Consider the following 21,408-nt stretch of genomic DNA (forward strand, 5'->3'; position numbering starts at 1 on the left):
TATCCATATGCAGCACAGACACCCATATGGCCAGGTAACTGATAATGCACAAAGCAGCAGAGACCACCCATGTGCACCTAAGTGTAGTCAAAACTGCTGTACAGTCTGTAGCATGCGACAGACCACACTCTCACACACAAGAACTCCACTCAGACATCCTGAAGACCCTGGACAGTATGAATGTCCCACCAAATACCAGACAAGGTACTCACAAATTACCACATAGGTGGTAAACCATTATGTATGCAAGGAGTAATCAGGGACCTAGGGACACAAGTCGACAGTAATCTGTCATGTGACACTCACAATGCCAATGTGGCTAGGAAGATTGTCGATATTGGACACCGTATCATGAAAGGATTCACATCTACATCAACAGAGGTCACTGTGCCCCTGTACTGTTCCCTTATCAGACCCATAATCTAGTACAATGACTCATATGGGATGTACCGTACGTGACACCTGCAGCGGTTTGGAAGACCTCAAAGGTACCCCAAGAAGAGGATAAAGGGTGTCAAATATATGTCATATGCTGCCTGGCTGTAGACACCCCAGCTGAATGCAGTCACAGACTGCCTACACAGAGGCATTGTATGTCTGTTGTACAAGGCCATGTCCAACACAGGAGTAATGGACATGCTCCACCACAGGAAATCAAAGCCATTGGAGCTGTGAGAGTGACAGATGTCAGCCTCAACACATAATGAAATAGGATGTGCTGGAGGGACAGATACAAAACCCAGAGGCTCCCCACACCCAGAAACAGGATCCCAATCCATGTTAGGCAGAGCCCCTCACTGACACCTCTCAACAGGAATATTGCCAAGTGAATGGATGATCGTACATGTATACTGGGGGTCTTCACTGTGTCACGACTAGACAGGTACAGTAAAGAAAATCATAAATGGCCATAATAGTCACATAGCAAGGGGCGGAGAAAGACACACACACTCTGGCTTGGCTTACTAATGCCCTAGGGTGGATAGCCTAGTATGAACCCATGAACCTATGAAGATACAAATTGTACAGGACACTAAGGATAATCACAAGGCTTACTTAACTGATGGTAGGAACCATGTTGGGAATCCACAGATATGCTCCGAATCACACAGATATTACAAACAACATACCAAACACACACACATATTGCCAACATACAACCTGACAGGTGCAGTGCAAACCCCCTCCCCAGAATGCAAAATATCTACCCCAGCAGACTGCTGGTCCCCTGACATTGCAGATGCTGAGGTAACAGCCATCATCTGCAAAGCAAAACACACAGCAGCAAAGGTATGTGATGGTGTCCTGGGCTGAGGCCAACATGGACTCCAAGAATAATGGAATGCCAAATCACACTACTGCCCAATGTCAGCCTTACCACAGGATATGTACCCAAAGAGCAGTGTACAACAACAGTGGTCCTTCACAACAAAGGTGTTGCCTGAATGGATACTGCAAACTACCACCCCAGGATCCTGACAAGCTTGGTCTGCACAGCTATGGAAAGGATCAGTATGTACCGCAGACATAAAGCTATCGTGGACCTACTGATACCGGACCCTACACAGTGTGGCTGTCGTAACTGCAGATCTTGCCCCTAAACATGTTCGACCCATTTGAAACAGTCATTAAGGTCATTGATGAGGGCAATGTGGTCCACACAGCGTAGCTGGACCGTGCATATGCTTCCAGACAATACCCTACAAGTTCAGTATGGATATGTTCACCAGCTTAAATATATACCCCTATGTCAGTAGAGGGGTTGCAAACCAGACCAAGGACAGAACTGACATGGTCAGACATGCTGCATCCATGTCAGATTACAAAGCAGATATGAGTGGCATCCCACAAGGCTTGGTCCTGGGACCCCCCCCCATTCTGTATATATGTCCCATAGGTATAGGCCAACATGGAAGGACTGTGACTGAACATGTATGCAGAGGAGTACAAACAGCCCACCATATCCGACCCCCAGCTGACACAAGCAACCCACAAAAGGGCCACCTACAAACAGACAACTGGAGCCATAGCCATGTCAGCAAGCTAATTGCAGAACTGTGTATAGACAACCACCGTGGATATACAGTAAGTGCCCACAAATTACCACACAGGTGTTAACCCATTACGTACCTAACATGTAATGAGAGACCTGGGGACACAAGGTGATAGATATCCTGCACTGGACAAGCATGTGGCTGTAGTGTTCGTGAGAAACATACCATATACCCACCCAATCATGAAGGTTGTCAGATGTAGATAAGGGAGGTCACTGTGGCTCTGCAGTCATCCTTCATCAGCGTCACAATTGACTACAATAGCCCCTGTGGGATATACCTCAGCAGACACCTCCATCAACTGTAAAGTCCACAACAGTACCCCACCAGGAGTAGCAAAGAGCATGAACAGATGCCATGTGTTGCCTGAGTAAACAAACTGCAGCTCCACACACTGCCATACTGCCCAGCCAGAGGCAAGCTGTGCCTGATGTATGAAGCCATGTCCAAGCTGGAATCAATGAACATGCTGCACCTTGTACAATCTGAATGGCAGTGAGCTATGCACATGAGAGACCTGAACCCCAGCACTGACATACATAGGACAAGCTGTAGAGAATGATCCATAACACAGAAGGCACCCCCACTCTTGAGTAAACTCCTGGTACAGGTTAGCCAGAGAGTCACCTATCTACACCCCTCAAAAGGAATCCCGATGAGTGGATGGGAGATGGTAGGCTAACCCTGGGTATCACTGTTATGTCAGAGGTAGACAGAGGCACAGTATACTAACCATATGTCATGGCAAACTCCAGTTACAATGTGTGTCGAAGGACAAACACACCCTGTGACTAGCATCAGAAATGGCCTAGGGAACATCGCTAGTGTTTGCCAATGTCCACCTATGTTGTGGAATACACTACCAATGTTGGACAAGCCTGGTATAGGTAGTCCATATCTGAACATAATGCAACATGGTCATATGTGCACAACTGGCCCCTACACAGTCTGTTGTGCTCACTATGAAGATGTCAAGCAGTGATAGGACTAAAGCCCAAGATACTGTCCACCACAGTGAAAGTACTGAACCAGTACACTATACGTTACTACAGTGTTAGGTCATTATTAAAGTATGTTGACAACTGTCTGCAAAGTATCCCATGCAATCCCTGCAGGCACAGTATAATCCCTGTTGTGGCAGACACGAAGCAGTTGGCCAGTTAGTACACAACATGACACACAACACACAACCATGAACGTGAGATATTGTTGAAGTTCACACACACCCAAATATGTGGTGGACTTCAGAGTGCAACATATGGAAAGCTCACACTGGGCATGCTCGCACACTTTGATAAATGAGGCATATGTCAGACAACATGCCATGGAAAGGCTGAACTGGGCATGCTCACACACTTAGGCCATATCTCCGTTTAGCAGTTGGCCACACATATCTGGTATTTGTATGTGTCATTCCAGGAACCAACCACAACACAGCAATCTGCCCAGTGCACACAGTAAATGACTACAGAGACATAAGTGATATAGTGGATCACCGTCATATGCAAACATCTTCCACAGATACACAAGTTGTTCATAGGAACAGGGAATGCTATGGCAATAAAGACCTGCAAACAGTAGAACAGCACAACAAATATTGCGCATCTGACAATTGAACATATGGGTGTAGAGGTCAATACTAGGCTTGTTGCCCTAGGGAATGACAGCTTAGCCAGAGTGTGCTTGGCATCTGCATCCCCAGTACAGTAGGCTACTGTGCCACTGTAAAGTAGGTCACATAAGGCAACGTGTGAGGCTAGTGAGCTGTGCCTCTGTCAAGCAGGGGCACAGTGGAGATCCCAGGGTTTGAATGTGCTAAGCCACAGCCATGTTGTTGGTGTGTGCTGGAAGAGGGTTGCTGAGGACCTCTAACAGTAAGTGGCCATCAATAACAGACTGAGGGGAGCCCTATCTGCATTGTCTGGACAATTTCACTGTCAACACTGTGTTGTGATGATTATGTGGGAATGAAGTGTCGCACTGGAACTGTTCACAGATGTCCTCCCTCTGTGGGCTACAGCTCTGCAATGTATTAGCTCACTCTGTCTGTTGGATGGCTCATATATGGCTGGTGTACACCTGACAGGTGTCTTGTTGTGGAGCAGTCATGGGTATATGTGGGATAGCATGATCAATGCAAACCTTACACATGCTCATAGAATGCAATTGTCAAGGATTATGCTGAGTGGCCAGTATAGTCCCCCAGCATGGGTCCTTTGAAGTCGTCCACCACAGTCTTCACAAGTGTAGAGCCTGCTTGTGCTAAATACAGTTTGTGTGCAGTGACAACCTTGCCTGGGGGTGGGGATGGGATATGGATGTCCAGGGAAAGGTGGGTATGGTCAGATATCAACAATGGTGGTCTACCTCTGGTGTGGAACAGTGAGTACCCATGTTGCAGATGGACAGGTGCAATATGTATTCCCCCATGTGGCTGTGGTGTGTGGTTCTGCCATAGCACATGGACCCACAAATTGTAATGGCTGTAGGGTAAAGTGGTAGAGGCCTGAGTAGTTCTCACACACAATATGCCTGTACCTGATGTTAACAACTCGGATGGTGTATGTGAACACCTGCATGTCCCAGCACTGTTCCCAGGGAAGCTAAGTGTGTGTCCTGGATGTGGGAGTGGTGTTCTGGACTGGTTGTGTTGTGTGTTACAGGTCCTGTGGTCACGAAGCATGGTATAAAACATAACCTGCCAGTGCGATGTGCATATCTGACCCTGACATAGGTGGCTGCAAATGCATATATATGCTATCCCCCACCTGACAGGTAGTACTAGATGTACATACCTCTGTAGAAATAAAGATGTCAGCACCCTATAAATACTGCAGGTGCAGAGCAGATGCCCAGTAATTCGGTTAGCATGCTCTGCTAATGCATCTCCCTCAAGTGTCATAATATAGGTAGGTAGGAGTTCGAACCATGCAGTTGCTCAGTGTGTGTGTGTGTGTGTGTGGGTGAGCGGGGTTGATGTGTGTGCAAGTCTGTGTGAGGAAGATGTCCCTTTTGGCAACTGTGAAAGCACTCTACAGGATGCACATTCCCCTATCTAAGCACGGATGATGTCAGCACCCTATAAGTACAGCAGGAGAAGGGAAACCTCCCAGTAATTCGAATAGCGCGCTCTGCTAATGCGTCTGTCATGAGTGTCATAACATAGTTAGGTTGGGATTTTAATCCTGCAACTGCCCAGTGTGTGTGGAGGGGGGTTAGTGTGTGTGCAAGTCTGTGTGAGGGAGATGTCCCTTTTGGCAACTGTGAAAGCACTCTACAGGATGCACTTTCCCCTATCTAAGCACGGATGATGTCAGCACCCTATAAGTACAGCAGGAGAAGGGGAAAATTCCCAGTAATTTGAATAGCGCACTCCGCTAATGCATCTGTTACAAGTGTCATAACATAGTTAGGTAGGGGTTTGAATCCTGCAACTGCCCAGTGTGTGTGGAGGGGGGGTAGTTAGTGTGTGTGCAAGTCTGTTGGAGGGAAATGTCCCTTTTGGCAACTGTGAAAGCACTCTACAGGATGCACATTCCCCTATCTAAGCACGGATGATGACAGCACCCTATAAGTACAGCAGGAGAAGGGAAACCTCCCAATAATTCGAAGAGCGCGCTCTGCTAATGCGTCTGTCATGAGTGTCCTAACATCGTTAGGTAGGGGTTTGAATCCTGCAACTGCCTAGTGTGTGTGGAGGGGGTTTAGTGTGTGTGCAAGTCTGTGTGAGGGAGATGTCCCTTTTGGCAACTGTGAAAGCACTCTACAGGATGCACATTCCCCTATCTAAGCACGGATGATGTCAGCACCCTATAAGTACAGCGGAGAAGGAAAACTTCCTAGTAATTCGAATAGCGCACTCTGCTAATGCATTTCTCTCAAGTGTCATAACATAGTTAGGTAGGAGTTTGAAACCTGCAAATGGCAAGTGTGTGTGTGTGTTTGGATGTGGGGAGTTTGTGTGTGTGCAATTCTGTATGAAAGACATGTGCTTTTTTGCAATCAGGAGATCACACTACATGATGCACATTACCCTTTCCAAACACTGATGATGTCAGCACCCTATACATACAGCTGGAGAAGAGACACCTCCCAGTAATCCGAATAGCGCACTCTGCTAAAGCGTCTCTCTCAAGTGTCATAACATAGTTAGGTAGGGGTTTGAAACCTAAAAATGGCAAGTGTGTGTGTTTGGATGTGGGGAGTTTGTGTGTGTGCAATTCTGTATCAAAAACATGTTAGTTTTGGCAATCAGGAGATCACACTACATGATGCACATTACCCTTTCCAAACACTGATGATGTCAGCACCCTATAAGTACAGCTGGAGAAGAAACACCTCCCAGTAATCCGAATAACACATTCTGCTAAAGCGTCTCTCTCAAGTGTCATAACATAGTTAGGTAGGGATTTGAAACCTGCAGATGGCAGGTGTGTGTGTGTTTGGATGTGGGGAGTTTGTGTGTGTGCAATTCTGTATGAAAAACATGTTAGCTTTGGCAATCCAGAGATCACACTACATAATTCCTTTCCAAACACTGATGATGTCAGCACCCTATAAGTACAGCCGGAGAAAAGACACCTCCCAATAATCCGAATAGTGCACTCTGCTAAAGCATCTCTCTCAAGTGTCATAACATAGTTAGGTAGGGGTTTGAAACCTGCAAATGGCAGATGTGTGTGTGTTTGTATGTGGGGAGTTTGTGTGTGTGCAATTCTGTATGAAAAACATGTTAGTTTTGGCAATCAGGAGTTCACACTACATGATGCAGATTACCCTTTCCAAACACTGATGATGTCAGCACCCTATAAGTACAGCCAGAGAAGAGGAACCTCCAAGTAATCTGAATAGTGTGCTTCGCTAATGCATCTCTCTCACGTGTCATGACATAGTTAGGTAGGGGTATGAATCCGGCAAGTGGGGGTAGTAGGGTGTGTGTAAATGCAAGTGTGAGAAAACAGATCCTTTTGGCAAATACTACAATACACCAGATGCTGCATATTCCCCCAGTAAACACAGGGGATGTCACCACACTATCAGCACAGCCAAGCAGGGCTAGTTGGCCAGTAATGCCAATAGTGTGCTCTGCTACTGGGTCTATTACCATTGTCAGAGTACAGATAGGTATGTTTTGGTAACCCACAACTGCCACGTGTGGTTGTGTCACACATTATGACCTTGTGTGGGTCTGTGTGCATAACAATGCATGCCATTGCCTAAACCAGCAATGGCAATGCACACATGATGTATGTGTGTGACACATACACATAAATACCTGTGACCTGCAGTAGTTACCATGTCTGACACATGCCTCGAGTGGATAAATGGTATTTGCAATGCATAACAATATGATTGTGTCTTACTGTGCAGGGGCCGCACATGGTATGTGTCTATACAGTGTGGGTGTATATGGTAAAATACCTACAGCAGGGGATACACATCTGGTCTGGGCCATATAGTCTACATGTAGTTGATGTACAGGTGCTGCATGTTCCCACCTGTTGTGGGAGTGGTAACATGTTATTCCACTGCAATTCAGTGACCACATGCTGGGAACCCTTCAACTTGTGTGTTGTAGCTACAGTAATGCTCATGCACAATGTTTGGCTGGATGCAGTCCAGCCATATAAAGACAGTTCTTGAGACTGTCATATTGCCAGTGTTGTTATGGAGGATAGGTGGGTTTCCTGTGTATGGGAGGGTTGTGTGTGCCAGGCTATGAACCAGACGGCAGTCTGACACACTGTTAGCTGCACATGAATAGGCCCTGATGCTTTGTGCTGTGCCAACAACCTAGAGGTGTGTGTATCTGTGGTGCCTTGGGATACCACCCCCCTGTCCATGTGTGTTACATGTGTAGGGGACGACAGGCATGGTATGAGGTATAACCTGGCAGTGATGGGTTGCACCTGTGAGCCATGAATCAGGACTCTGGTACTGCACAGACATTGCAGTTCACCGTGCTGAGGACAGTGTCCAGTGCATGCATCTTGCGGTGTACACTGCTGGTGTTGTGTAGCATCACTGTTAGTGTCCTATCCTGTGTGATACCCATGGAGGTGGCTATGTAATCCATGTCCTGCAGCATAAGGCAATATGTGTGTATCAAGGGGCTTCGCCAATATACATTGGCCCATGGGTGTCACATGCAAGCTGCCCCTCGCAAATCATTGTGGCTTCCCTAGCATGTAAGCACACGTTGACAGCCAGTGGATACCCTATGAATGACATTGGAGATTGAGCAGAATGTAGACATAGAACACCCTTCCTACATATAGTGGTAGCATACCTGGTGAGGGTATGATGGCAACCAAGATCAGGCTCATACTGGCCCGTGCCACATGCTGAGACATCCCTTCTATGTTCCCTATCATGTAGTCCAGGGAGGTATGTCTCAGGTCATCCATAGTGGCATGGTCAATGACTGAGTCATATGTGTCCATGCCTCTGACTGACCTGTATGCATGTGTTTTGTGGTGGACCATAGTGACCCACAGGCATATCACTGTGACCTTCACCATGTACAGCCTGTTGAGCGGGACCCCACTGCAGTGGCCAAGAGAGGTACCTGACACATCTGTAGCAGGTGTGTTGTGTAGCCCTACAGGCTGTGAGTGTGTGGCACATGGGATGTGTGTGCCATGTGTGGCATGTGCTCTGTTCTGACGTAACGTATGCCTGTGTGCCAGCTGCGGAGGTGTGTGATGCTCAGGCAGGATGCTATTCTGAGTCTCCAAGTATGCCCCAGTGTGTTCAGATTGCTGTCAGTACGGGTCTATGTCTGACTGGTATTGTAGTCACTGTAGTATGTCATGCCACCTGACATGGTATGGCATTACTGGGTTCAGAGTGCTCAGTCCCCAGATTGGCTATGTGGTGGCATCCCACACATGTGTTGTACGTTCCCGGCCAGGGGTGATGGTTGTCTGCATACTTGTGGCAGCTGTGACATTGCCACATGACTCACATAAACCACAACTGGACCATAGAGGTGATTCACAGGTTACCTTTGCACATGCTACCCTAGTCGTGTGATTGCCATGGTGATTACCAACACATAGGGCCAATGGGGAACACTGAAGGTGTGTATGTGTGGGTGTACTGCTACTGTTTCATAGCACTGGCATATATGACTGCACACGTGGGTAAATGCCAGGTAAGACATGTGCAATGTGTCACAGGCACCGTACATGCGAACAGGACAGACAGTGGCGTTCTGTCATGTGTAAATGCTATGCAGATGGCACTAGGAGTCCACAGAAGCACTGTAACTCTGCATTGCAGGTGGAAGCAGTGTTCCAGGGAACCCCAAGCGAACATGCATGCAAACAAAGCTACAGTAAGCAGGGCTGGAAGAAGTCCATTGTACAACAAAGAAGGGGTAACACTAACAGTAGGTAACAGTGCAAATATGTAGGCACTATCAACATGTACACAGGAATGCACAGCGCAGATGCCCATGGTAGAACTGATATTATGTCATAGTTAATTGTGATTTGGATTACATTGGTACTGCACACATATCAACATGCACAAACATCCACATTGCATAGTCGTTGTGGGCAACTTGCCACCATTACTGTACATGTCCATCATTGCGTATCACTACTTGCATTAGCTTCCCCCCTGTGCTACCCATGTATGTGGCTCTCTGTTGACATCCTTACCACCGGTATGCAATAATGTGCAGATGTTAGACTTTGGTATGTACTATGGGTGCAGATAACAATTCAGGACAGTCATACGGTTACTGCATCAGGCATGCTGGGATATACACACAGTCATATCAGCACACTGTACTGTTACCAACATGATACTACTAATACACTTCTATGTAGTCACCCTGTGCATCAGCAACGTGTTTACCTGTTCCTGCACTGATGTTGGAGATTGCAGGAGGTGGCACAGTTTCATCATATGCACAGGGTGTGAATTAGGTATGCCTGAGTCTGCCACTGATACAACCAATTGACATGTGTGTGTATGTGTGTTGGTGAGGGACAGCAGTACAGGGTGGGGCACTGTTGGTGCAGTGTGTGCGTGTATGTGGTAGCCCTAGGTGTTAACATTTCACATGTGTGTATGCACGCACACAGTTCCACCTCATGGCTGCCATATACAGGGGTTTGTGGACAGCCACAGACTGCACCTGGCAGGTCATACAGATCAGTGTTTGTGTGCACAGACATGGTACCTGTGCCTGGTAGGGATGCTACGAACCATATCCGGTACTAAGCCAGACTGGGTACTGTCATCAGAAGTGGGAGGGTGTTGACTGGACACAGGTCCCTGTTGGGACTGTCCAGAGCCACGTGCATGTGGTCTCCTGGGGCGTTCCGATGGCAGCACAGACCCAGCATTGCTGGGGCTGCTGCTGGCACTATGGGGGCATGCGCGGGCCTGTTGTCGTCCACGCCGACTGGCAGCTGCTGCTGTTGCTGGCATACGGCCACGTCGATGCCACAACCGCCCACCATTGCCCTGGCTCATGGACATGTGGTTGTGGAACTGCTGTAATATGTCCCCACAACGTCTGTCTATGACATCGGTGAAATTACGGATAGCATCCGCGATGTCACGCATACTGTCAGTCATGGCTGTGCGACATGCTCTCAGCTCCCTCAGACCCTGTCTGGTGTACCTTTTCATACACAACTGTGCCTGCATGACAGCCCAAAACATAGCTGAGGTTGACAGACCTCTCTGGGCATGTCTGCCAGAGGCAGTACGCCCACGGATGCTCCCACAAGAACCCATGGGCAACTGTCTGTGTGGTACCATCGCAGGACCCTGCCCATGGCTGCTGTGTGGGGAAGCATGTGCCACAGATACCACATTACCCTGGTCAATGCCCACTGTATCCTGTCCATCACCTAGGGACAATGGTGACATAGGATGTACTGGCAGGATGACTGTGCGCAATGATGGGGTTGACAGCTGTGTACTGTCAACTGGCTGACCAACGGCGGACCCTGACACACCTTCCTGTGCCATTACACAGATATAATCATTACCAGTACCTGTGGCACCAGATTCAGGTTCCCTGCTGCAGGACACCAGAGCAGCACCAGAACCTGTGGGAGGAAGACTGGAAACACAGTTTACAGTGCCCACACAATGTTACCAGTGATGCACTTATGCACACATGCACACATGCACACATGGACACATGCACACATGCACACGTGCACACATGGACACAGGCACACATGCACACATGCACACATGCACACGTGGACACATGCACACATGCACACATGCACACGTGGACAAAGGCACACATGCACACATGCACACATGCACACGTGGACACAGGCACACATGTACACATGCACACGTGGACACAGGCACACATGCACACATGCACACCCCGCAGTATACACATAGAGCACTACTGAGTTACACTAGTATTAATAGCACTATCAGGACTATTATAGGTATTGTTAAACACACTCACCAGCATGGATGGCCTGCTTTGCTGTAACACCGGAGGGACCTGCAGAAATGAGGAGATTAATGTCAGTGGGCACAGCTGTGCCATTGATACTGCATATGATACAGTGCAGTAGTACACCAGTTGCCTTTCACACGTCAGCTGCTGCTATTGCCAATATCACACCTGCACAATTACATACTATGTTGACAGCTACATACCACGGACACACCTTACACATGCATAAACTAACAGTGTACAGAACAGTCAAGTGTACATATGGCATATTACCTGCACGCTCCATGTCGTGCTGCTGTGTGGATCCAGCCTCCATCATGATGCAGGTGTATTGCTGTTGCTGTTCCGGGGCTGGAGCCACAACACTTAGGAGTAGCCCCTCCAGTCTGGTGAGGGGGGGATGTGTGGCCACCCCACCTCCTGTGGCAACCTGTTGCCTGTGGATATCCGACGCACGCTGGTGGACATTTCTGATTAAATCACTGCAGTGATGTTGTACCTGCTCATATGTCCTATTATGCGTGCCAATGTCATTTACCCTACGGACAAGGTCTTGCCACAGTGTAGCCCTCTCCTGCTGATTCTGGCTGGTGCGGGAAAACAGTATGTCATAATCCCGTACCAGGCTCTGGTGTATCTCCTCATCTTTTGCAGCAGAGTAGGCAGGATTACGCTGACGCGCCATGTCCCTAGAAGAGAACACAAACAGGATATCAGCAGACTATGTCAGCAATATATGCACACATACTATACATGATACTCAACTGTAGTGATATACTACTACTCCCATATGTAGCATGTGTGTGTCTCTTGGTGGATACACAAGTACATGGCCAGATTTCAGTGCTCAGCCAACACCTGTGCAAAAATACCTGCCACTTTCCATACAACATAGTAGCATGCCCCATCAGTCAGCACACTGCGACAGGTCCAATGCACAACCTCACTCTGGGGGTTCATACCAAGGTACTGTATGTGGAATGCCATCCACTAGTGTGATCTGGACACAAGTTACTCAGCCTGGATGTACATATCCCACCACCACCACCAGCACAGTAGACTACTTTGATATGTATGTGATTAGACAGTTATTCACTTGTTAGGACTGAGATGGTATCCATGCAGCCCACTGGGCCAGTGGAAGCCACAACCCACACTGCTGACCCCTTTGCGAATTCTTCCCACGGACATCCCAAAGATTGCATGGAACATGCACACACATTTCTAACCCAGACCCTATGCACAAAGGTTAGGCATCCTGTCTGGTGGACCCCAGCCAAAGGCAGATTGTATAACAATAGAAGGAGGCTACAGCAGGACAGAGCAAATTCACATTAAGGGAAGGCATCTGTGGTCAGCACTGGTAATAAGCTATGGTCTCTCATAACAACATCCACGGCCTACTCTGGGAGGGAAATGGCCACGAACACTATAGATAACCACAAGGCCTTCTTCAGTTATGTTACACATATGGACCTAACGCCTCAGGTATGCTCTGAGTTAATACACACCTACTTAACATTCACCGAACACACAGATATTGGCAACATTCTTGCAGACAGGTTCGGTGCACGTATCCCTCCTTCTCCCCCACAAGTAGAAATACTTATCACAGCTGAATGTAACCTCCCTATCATCCCACATGTCCAGGTGAGGGCCGCCCTCAACAAAGCAGAACACACAGCATCAATGTGACCTGATGGTATCCCTGGATGTGTGCTACGTGAACTCCAAGAGGACATACAACCGCATATAAGACTGATATTTAACCTTGGCCGTACTACAGGATATGTACCTGAACACTGGCATACAGCAACAGTGGTCCCACTCCACTAAGGAGGCACCTCTACTGACCCTGGGAACTACTGCACCATAAGCTTAACTGGCCTGGTCTGCTAAGCTATGGAATTATTCAGTATGTGACGCATATACAGCGATATTGGGTACCTGCAGACACTTGTTCCCGGCCAGTTTGCCTTTGTGATGGGCTGATCCTGCCTTTTGAACCTGGTTGACCTTTCAAAACAGTCACTACAGCCATTGATGAGGGCAACGCAATCCATACAGCCTACCTGGACTTGCCTAAGGCCTTCAACACAGTACTCCACTCAGGCATCATAGACAAGCTCATTAGCTTACATGTTACTACATATGTCACATGATGGGTTGCACACTGGTTGACATACAGAATCCATAATATCGATATTGTAGGAGCCATGTCAGACTCAATGCCAGTCACATGTGGTATCCCACAGGCCTCTGTCCTAGGACCCCTCTTGTTTGGCATTTATTTCTCAGATGTAAAAGCGAACATGTGCGGGTTGTGGATGACAAAGTTCCCAGATGACTGCTAACTAAGCGCCATAGTCATTACACCAGCTGACACACACATCCTACAGACGGGCCTCACTGCAACAGAAAACTGCTGCCAGGATCATGGCCTAACACTGACTAACATGTAATGTATAGTCATCCCCTTTTGGTGGAACTACGTGCACACAACATTTCACATGGACATACCTATAGATACAGACCTATGACACATATGGAGGGTTCACAGTATGCAGACTATTAATCTGCTACTTTACATTACCTGTGTTTGTTGCAGCTGGTTGTGTTACCGCTACTACTGCTTCCTGCTGCTGCTGGCATGGCTTGCTACTGTCACTGCTGACTGCTTAGACTCAGTGTGTGTACCGTGTGTTGTTGTTTGTGTTTTTTTTTTCCTCTCACTCTCTGTCTCTGTCTCTGTCTGTCTCTCTCTCTCTCTCTCTCTCTCTCTCTCTGTCTGCCTCCAGACAGTGCAATGAACGTATTGCATGTGTGGAGTGTGAGTACAGGATGCTTTTGTAGGTATCTGCATAAGTCCATGTGATGGCCTCTGCACCAATTGTAAGCCAGCATTTGCTAATTACATGCAGCCAGTTGTGTACTGATTACAGTTCTCACTGTGATTTCAGGGCAGTGCTATAAAAGGGTATGTGAGATAGGCTTTGCCCTTTCAGATTGTAAGGGCGGGGACCATGCTGGTATGCTGTGGACACTGTTCTGTGAGTGTAAAGGTTAGTATCTCTCTCATGATTCAGGCTGTGTTGTAGATTCACATTTCTCCATTCCTCTCTCCTGTTTCCTGTAGTAAGTGTGTATGCACAATGACACCTACAACTATATATATATATATATATATATATATATATATATATAAATGTAAATATACATACATTTATATATGTACATTAACTGACATTATTACCTACTAGCTACCAACTAGCATGGCTCTTTCTGTTCACACACTACTATTATGGAAATCCACTAGTTTTGACAGTAATTCTAAATGACATGCTTTGTGTACTACACATCCTATATTCCCTTTACATTCATTCCTACTATTATATGATATATTTATTTTAGCACAATGTTCTTGTATAAGAGTCATGGCTTAGTGGTAGGTCATGCAGACTACTGTTTCCTGGGTTCGGGACTGACAGTGGGATTTTATTTTGCTTTTGAACTGACTACAGGACCTGTCAATCAGAGTGACTAAGGCACTTTTAAGCAGTTGTAACTGGGTTAGCGCTGGTTTGCTGAGCTCCGCATGCGCACTGGCGTTCAGCTCAAGCACACCGCTTACAACCGCTTAACAGTGCTTACTCTGGCACACACCACGCTATTTTCTTTGAAAGAAATGAAAATGGGGAGACAGGAAAGTGGTGAAAAAGGGGTCACAAAGAGAGTAAGACAGTAGGGAAATAAGCTTGGGATTTGCAGGAGGGATGTAGGTAAGGCCCATAGCTGCCCATTTCTTCATCAGCAACAGCTGTGCATATGTATGTAATTTGGTGTGACATTTGAAACCTTCCACCCCTGAGAGAGGTGTCAGGACAACAATAATATTTGTTGTACAGCCAATTGTAATTGATAGTTTCCATGTCCAGCAGACATGTGTGCGGAATGGGCAGCTATGTATGGGGCGTAATTTTTTTGTGGGTACAGAGTGCCCTTTTTTCAGGTGAGAGTGGTATGTCAGGTGAAGGAAGTCGGTATAGCTGGGGAGGTAGGTTGGATAGGTCAACAGACAAGACAAACAAGACGCATACAGGGACTGTGTATGACACGTGTGGGGGGGTTACACAATTGACGGGGACGGATGTTTGGATATCCAGAGCCCATGAGCCCACAGATGGCAACTGTAGAACTGATATCCCCACCCATGGGCAGTTGCCACTGTTCCTTCACTGCCCAGGACGGGGCTGTGCTGGGGGCTGTGTAGGCCGGGCAACAGGCATGCCCGTAAGTTGTGCCACCTGTGCCTCAAGCTGGCGTAGGGGCCCAAGAACAGAGTCCTGGATCTCCCTATGCACCACAGTCCGGATGCTACGGAGGGTGAGTGATGGTTCTCCTCCGGCCACACTTGCAGAGGGGGGACAAGCCCCATCCCCTGCAGCGCTTCCACCCGCAGGTGGCACAGGGCCACCGGAGGAGGGTCCAGACTGGGCACTAGTGCCAGGTGCACTCGCCAGCTGAAGTGGGAGAGGTAGGTCCGCTGGAACCCGCCTTCCCTGTCGTCCCATGTTTTGCATTATGTCATGACAGTTTGGGTTAGTAACATACAATACCATTCGCAATTAGTTGTAACAGCATGCATTAGTATTCCCATTAACCAAACACCCAGATATTCACACCATTGAACAGCGAGCATAACACATGCATAATTTGAACAGCAATACACAGTCCAACAACATGCAGGGTTGATTGATGGCAACAGGCCATCAGGTTTGGATGTATGAACAGGGCAGATGCATCAACGGACATGCAAATATTTATGAACCAACAGGACAAATGTCCAGGGGTGTTAATTGTGATTGCACATAGCATTTTCACGTGGAATGGGTTATATGTGGTTATAGGGTGGGGTGAAGAAAATAATATTAACACCTTCGAATACCAATACATATGCTGTACATTTCTAATAGCTGCACATATATACACACTACTGTTCTAACTACAGTTTCCTATGTGATAACTACTTCAATTTGGTGATAGGACTGTTACTGCTACATCAATATACATTTTATTGTTCTTCATACACATTCATATCTGGCTTTGTTCAGCTACATCATCCTGCTACATTTGCTTTATATAGCTATAGACAACTGTGGATGTTTGGTATGTCAGACAATCATACTATCTGCATATTGCAGACTGAGAGCAACATATCCAGATTTTGGGATACACCTTCCAGCTGCAGCAACACTTTGAACAGATTCCGCTGTTTGGTTTTGCTTCTCACATTCATTTTATTCTGTACTGACTGCAGTATACTTTATTCAGGGGTTATTACTACTTTATTGGTGTATTCATAACTCTTTCTCACACTCTCTCACTTGTTTTCATTTTACTATTCAGGATGGTACTTACTTCTAGGCTTTATTGACATGTTTTACCTGTAGTTATTACAATCCTTTCCAGCAGTCTCACTTCTGTCATGTTTCAGTATTTCAACAGGGGTATATTTCACACATGTGATTTGCTCATCTTCTGCAGCTGTACTTTTCAGCCTGCTGCAGGTTGTGTACTATTATATTACAGGTGGGGCATCTTTATTTCAGACTTGATTTCAGACCTTTTCATTTTTCTGTTTGGATTACAGACTGCAACACACTTTTGTAATCAACAATACTTGCAAACACTCTTACACTGTTACTTGCACATTCTATTACTTAGTGACTATACTGCACTCTTTTGCTAACTGTCATACTTTTATATTTCTTTACAGTTACTGGGAGTGGATTACTGACCTGCCTGGTGGCGCAACCGCACCAGTCTATCGCCATAGGCTCTGCGGTTCGCAGAACGGACACCTGCAGCTGTAATATAAATGAAGTAATATTGAAATACACATCTCCATAATATCAGCTAGTTTAATTTCTTACATACATAATTAAATGTAACTTAGTAGTGGGGCGTTGGGCATTTGCCGGGCCTCCTAGTTCCAAAGGTTCAATTGGTCCTGCTTGCGTCTCTTCAGGTCCGCGTGATGGTGATGAACCTGCTCACCAGTCCTTGGAATCCTTGTGGCACTGGTGAGATCATGAGCCAACTGGTCCCACGCCTCAGCCCTATATGCTCCCCACAGGGACCTGGCCCTGCATGAGTTGGGCCTCATGATTGTGGACTAGGAGCCAGACCATGTATCTGGACTCCTCAATGCCCCACCTCTGTGCTCGAAAGCAACTACCCTCACCTACTCCTGACATTCTGGCTGCAAGTCAGTTCTACAATCTTTTATGCTGTGTATTCCCACCTATGGGGCTTATATATGACATTTTTCCCGCACATATCTGTGATTGGCCATTTTGGAATTGTATCAACTTCACAAAACCTGCATTGTCATGCTCCACTTTGTATTCATTCCTATGTATTTGCTATTACTGCATTTTTAGGTACTGCTGTCATGGCTTAGTGGTTCAGTACCTTGACTATGGTGCATAGTATCCTTGGTTCGAACTTGGCCACTGCTTTTTATTTTTTATGACTGTCTAGACAGGCTGGGGGTGTGTCGGTGTAAAGGCAGTTTTGATACGGCTTGCTCAACGTTGCCCGTCGGTTAGCTTGTTGGCGCGGTGCACAGCTCCGCGCAAACGGGTTACGCTGTTTACGCATCATTTGGCTGTCAGCACGCATATTACACTCAGCTCAGCTAGGGGCACACAGTTTCAGCGTGTTAAACCACTGCTCACCTACGGGCTCTCATTTTGCACCTGTTAAACCACTGCTCACCTTTGGGCACTCATTTTACATCTGTTAAACCACTGCTCACCTATGGGCAGATGCACTCACCTTGTTAAACTGTTGCTCAGCTATAGGCACATCTGGCATTTTTTATTATTTTGTTATCTCACATTTCTTCAAAATAAATGGACTATTTCATTACATTTTACATAAACTATGATTTTATATGTGTACATGTTTGTCAGGGACTTGTTTCGTGCTTATTTTACTAAAAATAAAGATTGGTGTTGTGGGGGCTCGAACCATGAATGCCTGCTCTTCAGCTGACGTCTCTAACACTACACTATTTCTTCTTGGCTTCCTTTGCATATTTAGTTCTTATATCCTTTTCCACTGACTGCTAACTGTGGCTAAGCTACGGGCACGCCCGCGCAAACGAGCGCACTCACGGGCAAACATCTTTACGATTTAAAAAAATATATAACGTGTTCATTTATATATTTTATGTTCATAGTCTGTGGGGGCATGTGTTGTGTTGTGTTTATTCACATTTCCATGGCCTGTGTCATGGGTGTTTACTTTGGGCAATTTTACTCTTCTGGGGGCGTGTCCGCTTGCAGGGCTCGGCCTACGTATACGCCTCCTACTGTCTTCCACGGACCGTGTTAGCCTTCGGTGTGATTCAGCATGCCCTCATGCATATGCATGACATGCTGACGTCACACCGTTTAACTGCAGCCTCCGTGTAAGCCTTGTATCTCTTACACGGAGGCTTCGTGAATCCTGCCCATAATCTAACTAGGCTACAACACTGGCATAGAAAATAAAATTGTCTGTAGTACAGCAAAAGAGTATATACTAAAGGTAACTGCTCTGAAGGTAATATAATTAACCTCTATTGTTTTACTGTGCTGGAGTACAGTATTATATTATTATTATTCTATTATACCTTATTTTTCCAGTGCTTGTAGATCTCACATGAATTTGTTTCATAAAACATTTTACTACTGCTACAAATCTGTTGATTAGAAAGCTATTTTCGTTTGTACTGCATAATTTTACTCGTATATTAAACACATTTTGCAAATGTCTGATGATGTTTAAATGTATGAATATTATCATATTACTAAAGTAGGTAAAGCAGTTAGACTGTTTTTTAACATTTACATATATGACTTTTAGCATTTGCTTCATAGCTTTACTTCCAGTGATAATTTTTTTTTTGCCTAGTAAAAAGTCACTTATGTTTCTGATTACCCCTTCAAATTTCTTTTATCCATATGGCTTGTATGTTGTATGCTCTTCTTCAAGTATTTATCTCTCCTTCTCTACTGAATGAGATACTATCTTCAGTGGTCAATTGTCTGCTCAGGACACTGTCAGAAAGTTCTTTGATATTGTTGACTTCTACATTATTGAATGCATGCTAGTAAAACAAAAGCACACAGTTAAATTCAACAACAAAAAATGGCGTAATCAAAAAACGAGTAAGATATACAACAGGAAAAATAACTACTATTTAGCATTCAAGAATGACTCTAGTCTTTAAAATAAGTCTAGATTTAAATACAGTACAAAATATTATCTTTCTTATCCAGCTATGAGCTCAGTTTGGTGTACAAATCTAAAATAAATAATAAAGGTGAATAAATTCCTAAACATAGTGCACAGACGCATAATTTTGTGTACACTGTGCTTTGTAAATAGGTTCACAGATTAATACTAGACTAACTGCCCTTGTGAGCCATTTTGCATCTCATGTCTATAAGGTAAACACCTTAACCATTATGCCAACCTCCCATGTGAAAAAACACCTACTCGTGTCATTTCAATTCATAAGGTTGAACTGCAGAATATGGTACTGTGCTGCAAACCTAGTAGGATGCCTGAGGACTCTGTATAAATGTGAACTGTGCATAGAATGTAGTTCACATCTTGCAAGCAGGATGTAAAGATAACATTGTAAGATGTCTAAACATTGATCCCTAAACTACCAGGTTATAGCACCCTACAGACAGGCTGCCTTTTCTTAATTTCTGCAAATGCCCACTGAGATTGGAATGAACCCCATTCCTTAGTCTGGGTATGATTACAGTTCATGACATTAGTATTGTTTCACTCTTTGATGTTAACCAAGAGTGTTGTCTTCACTCCCAGTGTGCCCAAAATTCTCTCTTTCTGTAATTCATACAGGGTTACATACATCATTACATGTATTTGGTGGCATATATAAGTAGAGCTGTAAATTCTTTTTATTAGTCATGTTGTTCCTATTACTATTTGAACCTTCTGGTCTCCTTCTCCCATATTGCTCTCATTTCATGTTGCAAATCCTGGTATTCATGACTTTGTTTCTCTCTACATATAAGACACTATAATTGCTGGGTGAAGCGAGTTCAGTAATTAACATTACTTTTGTCTTTTTTTCTTGGACTACTATATCTGTTTTTTTTTGCATCTGTGTTTTTTTAAATGTTGGTACTTAGTGATTCCATATGATTCAAACTTTTCCAAAAACCTTCATTACTATTATGTGGCAAGACCGTCGTACTATGAGCCCATTCTTTCTTATATTCTGTGTACTATTTTCTTCTATATAAAAAGTTTTCTAATCGTAGTAGTGGACCATACCACTGGACGCCATCAATGTTGTGTTTATATTTATGGTGTTACAGCAGTCTGAGGTGATGGTGAGGAAGTGGGCATACATTATGGCAAACATTTTTTAATGGGGACTGTTGACCGGAGTGCTAGCTAGTGGAAGGTTACACATCTGTATTGACTGTGGTAAAGATTACAAAAAATGAACAGCTAGCCGGCACATTTCCTCTGCTGTCTCCATGGATTTCTAGACATATAGTAGTAACTACAAATACTACAATGTACACTGCTTGTAGATACAATGACACTGCAAAATAAATACATATTAGGGTTTAACAGTTGTGTCATTAGCAGAAGGATGGTCACAGCTCACATTAGTACACAAATGCCATATTGTAATGAACATCAGTGACCATTCTGTGTGGCAGTGATACACATCACAAACAAAGATGGAAGATTTTAAGCTATATTTAACAAAAGCAGCCGTCTCTTTAGAATAATTGTTCATTCAGCGCACATATCAGAGGTTTCCCAAGGACATCAAAGAGTGATTTCCAGTATACACTGCCA

Source organism: Protopterus annectens, chromosome 3.part1 (assembly GCF_019279795.1).
Source record: "Protopterus annectens isolate FY-2018-M chromosome 3.part1, PAN1.0, whole genome shotgun sequence".
Classification (NCBI taxonomy): domain Eukaryota; kingdom Metazoa; phylum Chordata; order Ceratodontiformes; family Protopteridae; genus Protopterus; species Protopterus annectens.